Source organism: Oncorhynchus tshawytscha, linkage group LG08, assembly GCF_018296145.1.
Source record: "Oncorhynchus tshawytscha isolate Ot180627B linkage group LG08, Otsh_v2.0, whole genome shotgun sequence".
Lineage (NCBI taxonomy): Eukaryota > Metazoa > Chordata > Actinopteri > Salmoniformes > Salmonidae > Oncorhynchus > Oncorhynchus tshawytscha.
The window spans coordinates 77,442,971-77,449,059 of NC_056436.1; positions in this window are offsets into that span (position 1 = coordinate 77,442,971).

The following is a 6,089-nucleotide window of genomic DNA, read 5'->3' on the forward strand; positions in this document are numbered from 1 at the left end:
TTGTTTCCATACACACCTGGTTTTCATATATCCATTTGTCTTGTCTTGTTTCCATACACACCTGGTTTTCATATATCCATTTGTCTTGTCTTGTTTCCATACACACCTGGTTTTCATATATCCATTTGTCTTGTCTTGTTTCCATACACACCTGGTTTTCATATATCCATTTGTTTGTCTTGTTTCCACCTGGTTTTCAATTTTTTTCATGTTTGTCTTGTCTTGTTTCCATACACACCTGGTTTTCATATATCCATTTGTCTTGTCTTGTTTCCATACACACCTGGTTTTCATATATCCATTTGTCTTGTCTTGTTTCCATACACACCTGGTTTTCATATATCCATTTGTCTTGTCTTGTTTCCATACAACTGGTTTTCATATAATTTGTCTTGTCTTGTTTCCATACACACCTGGTTTTCATATCTCCATTTGTCTTGTCTTGTTTCCATACACACCTGGTTTTCATATATCCATTTGTCTGGTCTTGTTTCCATATACACCTGGTTTTCATATATCCATTTGTCTTGTCTTGTTTCCACACACCTGGTTTTCATATATCCATTTGTCTTGTCTTGTTTCCATACACACCTGGTTTTCATATATCCATTTGTCTTGTCTTGTTCCCATACACACCTGGTTTTATATATCTTTTCTTGTTTTTCCATAAACTGGTTTTCATATATCCATTTGTCTTGTCTTGTTTCCATACACACCTGGTTTTCATATATCCATTTCTCTTGTCTTGTTTCCATACACACCTGGTTTTCATATATCCATTTGTCTTGTCTTGTTTCCATACACACCTGGTTTTCATATATCCATTTGTCTTGTCTTGTTTCCATACACACCTGGTTTTCATATATCCATTTGTCTTGTCTTGTTTCCATACACACCTGGTTTTCATATATCCATTTGTCTTGTCTTGTTTCCATACACACCTGGTTTACATTTCCCTAATTAAGCTCCTTGTATTTAACGCTCTGTTTCCCATCATGTTTTGTGTGTAATTGTTTTCATGTTAGGTAGTGTTAGTTTACACGCTCTACTTTTATGTTCTGTTTTTTGAATGCGTTTGTTTCCTGTAGTGCTCTCGTCTTTGGAACTAGAATAAAAGTGTGCCTGTTCATTGTATCTGCTCTCCTGCACTTGACTTCGCCTCCAATACACCATCCTGACACAGGCACAGCCAGCCCCCTCATTAGGCCTTTTCTTAGCTAAACTGACCAAGACGCACCTCCAACAACAACACATAAAACCTCACAGAATTCTGCCCAGAAATAATGACAACTTCTCTCAACCAGTGGCATATGTTTTTTTTAGGTGAGCGCTGATGCCGCCCTGTGATAAGCAGGCAGGGGCGCAAAATATTTTGCTTGTCCATTCCTAGCGCTTCTCTCCAGGGTGCTGTCGGGGAGACGCATCTAACATAAATCATGTCGCACATACAGTATCAGGAATCAAGGTAAGACCTAAGTACAGACTGTGTAAAGTAACAATGTTTATTGTAACCACAGGGGCAGGCAAATGACATGTCAAGGCAGGCAGGGGTCGATAATCCAGAGTAGTGGGGCCAAGGTACAGGACGGCAGGCTCAGGGTCAGGCAGAGGTCGGTAATCCAGAGTAGTGGGGCCAAGGTACAGGACGGCAGGCTCAGGGTCAGGCAGAGGTCGGTAATCCAGAGTAGTGGGGCCAAGGTACAGGACGGCAGGCTCAGGGTCAGGCAGAGGTCGGTAATCCAGAGTAGTGGGGCCAAGGTACAGGACGGCAGGCTCAGGGTCAGGCAGAGGTCGGTAATCCAGAGTAGTGGGGCCAAGGTACAGGACGGCAGGCTCAGGGTCAGGCAGAGGTCGGTAATCCAGAGTAGTGGGGCCAAGGTACAGGACGGCAGGCTCAGGGTCAGGCAGAGGTCGGTAATCCAGAGTAGTGGGGCCAAGGTACAGGCCAATCAAATAAAAATGCATATCAAGTTAACATGATGTCCTAAAAACAGCACAGGTCAAAGTAAAATGGACAATATGGAACGGACAACCACAACTGTTGCCCAGGAGTTTCACCCCATTGTCATGGTCAGTGGTTTCAAGTTCGTATCCATACATTTTTGACAAGCTGATCATAGTAATAAAGAAAATACTTCTGCATTTCCTGATGTGTAAAGACATTGCAAATAGGCTCACGATAACTCCTAAAAAGTTGGGTAGCTGGTATAGTCCGGCACAGTGGACCCATCATAATACCCATAAAACCTAGCGGTAAAACCCAATAATGGTTCCAATCATTCTTTCCTTATTCATATTTGCGTCTGGGATTTTCGAACTACTTCATATAAGTTCTGAGTTTTGTGTAGGCTTAGCTTGGCGTGATGTTTTGATAGCCATGTAATTCTCTCTGGGACAAGGTGAGTTTTATAGGTGGGCCTCAATTTACAACAAAAAAAAGTGAAATGCTAATTAGCAACAGAGAAGACCTCAGCAAGACTACCATTTCCTGCAGGAAGCTCCTGTATGTCATCTCTAACTGACACTGTCAGCTACCGTTCACTAGTGCCATCATTGACCAATGTCCAATCCATTAACTTCCTACATCCCCTGTCTCTGTTTTAGCTAGCCACTGACAACACTTTAGTTATCTAGTTTGCAGAGCAGATATTTTTTTATGGTTTTACTTAGCCTAGATAATTGTTAGTACAGTATGTCGACTTTGGTGTCTATTTCAGACCTTATGGCATTTTTCAAGATTTGAGTATAAGAGCATTAAAAGTGGAGAAGACCACGTACGTACATATCCCAACCCGAAGCCATGGATTACAGGCAACATCCGCATCGAGCAAAGATTGAATCCTACTACACCGGTTCTGACGCTCGTCGGAAAACCCAGACGCGATCTGCCCAGTGACGCGAGCCTACCAGACGAGCTAAATGCCTTTTATGCTTGCTTCGAGGCAAGCAACACTGAAGCATGAATGAGAGCACCAGCTGTTTTGGATGACTGTGTGATAACGCTCTCAGTAGCCGATGTGAGAAAGACCTTTAAACAAGTCAAAATTCGCAAAGCCGCGGAGCCAGATGGATTACCAGGACTTGTACTCATGCGCAGCCCAACTGGCAAGTGTCTTCACTGACATTTTCAACCTCTCCCTGCTGAGTCTGTAATACCTACATGTTTCAAGCAGACCACCATAGTCCCTGTGCCCAAGGAAGCGAAGGTAACCTGCCTAAATGATTACCGCCCCGTAGCACTCACATCGGTAGCCATGAAGTGCTTTGAAAGGATGGTCAATGCTCACATCAACAGCATCCTCCCGGATACCCTAGACCCACTCCAATTCACATACCACACCAATAGATCCACAGGTGCCGCAATCTCAATCGCACTCCACACTGCCCCTTCCCACCTGGACAAAAGGAACACCTATGTGAGAATGCTGTTCATTGACTATAGCTCAGCGTTCAACACCATAATGCCCATGAAGCTCATCACTAAGCTAAGGGCCCTGGGACTACACGTCCTCCCACTGCAACTGGATCCTGGACTTCCTGACGGGCCTCCCCCAGGTGTTAAGGGTAGGCAACAACACATCTGCCACACTGATCTTCATCACTGGGGCCCCTCAGGGGTGTGTACTTAGTCCTCTCCTGTACTCCCTGTTCACCAACAACTGTGTGGCCAAACACGACTCCAACACTATCATTAAGTTTGCTGACGACACAATAGTGGTAGGCCTGATCACCAACAACGATGAGGCAGCCTATAGGGTGGAGGATAGAAAACTGGCAGTGTGGTGCCAGGATAACAACCTCTCCCTCAATGTGAGCAAGACAAAGGAGCTGATTGTGGACTACAGGAATAGGTGGGTCGAACAGGCGGAGCGGGTCGAGAGTTTCAAGTTCCTTGAAACACACAAAGACAGTCGTGAAGAGGGCACGACAAAACATTTTCTCCTTCAGGAAACTGAAAAGATTTGGCATGGGTCCTCAGATCCTCAAAAAGTTATACAGCTGCACCATTGAGAGCACCTGACTGGTTGCATCACCGCCTGGTATGGCAACTGCTCGGCATCTGACCGTAAGGTGCTACAGAGTGTAGTGCGTACGACCCAGAACATCACTGGGGCCAAGCTTCCTGCCATCCAGGACCTATATAATAGGCTGTGTCAGAGGAAAGCCAATAAAATTGGCAGAGACTCCAGTCACCCAAGTTATAGACTGTTTTCTCTGCTACCGCACGGCAAGCGGTACAGGAGCGCAAAGTCTAGGACCAAAAGGCTCCTTAACAGCTTCTACCACCAAGCCATAAGACTGCTGTCAGCACCGTTTTCAGGGAAGACGATGGTCCAAAAATATTCCACATTGCTCCCAGAATAGGTAATATTACATACAAGTTTTGCTCAAAATAGCCAAATAAAGTCATGTATACTGAACAAAAATAAAAACGCAGCATGCAACTATTTCAAAGACTTTACTGAGTTACAGTTTATATAAGGAAACCAGTCAATTAAAATAAATAAATTAGGCCCTAATCTATGAATTTCACATGACTGGGAATACAGATATATATCATTATCATATTTATCATATATATCATTATCATGTTGAACCATGATGTGGTGGTGGAGGATGAACGGCATGACAATGGGCTTCAGGATCTCATCCCGGTATCTCTGTGCATTCAAATTGCCATCAATAAAATGCAATTGTGATCATTATCCATAGCTTATGCCTGCCCTTACCATAACCCCACCGCCACCATGGGGCACACAACATTAACATCAGCAAACCACTCGCCCACATGACTCCATACACATGGTCTGCATTTGTGAGGCCGGTTGGACGTACTGCCAAATTCTCTAAAACGACGTTGGAGGCGGCTTGTGGTAGAGAAATTAACATTAGATTCTCTGGCAACAGCTCTGGTGGACATTCCGGCCAATTGCATGCTGCCTCAACTTGCAATTTCTGTGGTATTGTGTTGTGTGACAACTGCACATTTTAGAATGGCCTTTTATTGTCTCCAGCACAAGGTGCACCTGTGTAATGATCATGCTGTTTGATCAGCTTCTTTATATGCCACACCTGTCAGGTGGATGGATTAGCTTGGCAAAGGAGAAATACTCACTAACAGGGATGTACACAAATTTGTACACAAAATTTGAGAGAAATAAGCTTTTTGTGCGTATGGAACATTTTGGGGATCTTTTATTTCAGCTCATGAAACATGGGACCAAATCTTTACACGTTGCATTTATATTTTTGTTTGGTATTGTTAACTTTATCATGGGCACAGTGGGAATTTATATCTGTGATGATCAAATTATTTCTTACCCCCTGTATCTTACTTGCTGAAGGCCCCAGTAATTCCTGTCTGTACCTGACATTGTTGAAAAACAAGTTAACAATGAATAAAGATCATACACAAACAATAGGCTCCTATAATAGGCTCCTATAATAGGCTATATACGGTACATACAATCTATTCACTTTCGTTCAGTAATACAACACAATTCACATTGCATTTTATCATGGGCACAGTCAGAATTTATATTTGATGTTTAAATTATGTTTTACCCCCAGAGTGAGAGAGACAGTACATCACCTCCAGCAGATCTCCTTGCTGAGGGTGGCGTGGATCATGCACTGCTTCTCATGGGGTGAGCCTGATGTTCCGCATGTCACGCCTCATGTCTAAAACATGGGAAAAAGGGGGCATAAAGTCTACAAATTCAATGTTTTACACAATATTGTGTCATATTTGATGAGTTTGTTTAGTATGGGGAAAACTTTGAGCCCACAAGTCCTTTGTGAGCTTGCTAGCCAACGTTAGCTAATGTAGCTGTAATATATTAGCACACTGAGGCAGGGATGTGGGTAGAAGAACAATGTTTATCCGATGTCAAGGGTCAAGTGCAAGTACAGATGAACACATGAAGTAATTAGTAACAGCGCCACCCTCAGGCACTCCAGGTACATTCACATGACACTCCAGGTACATACACATGACACTCCAGGTACATTCACATGACACTCCAGGTACATACACATGACACTCCAGGTACATTCACATGACACTCCAGGTACATACACATGACACT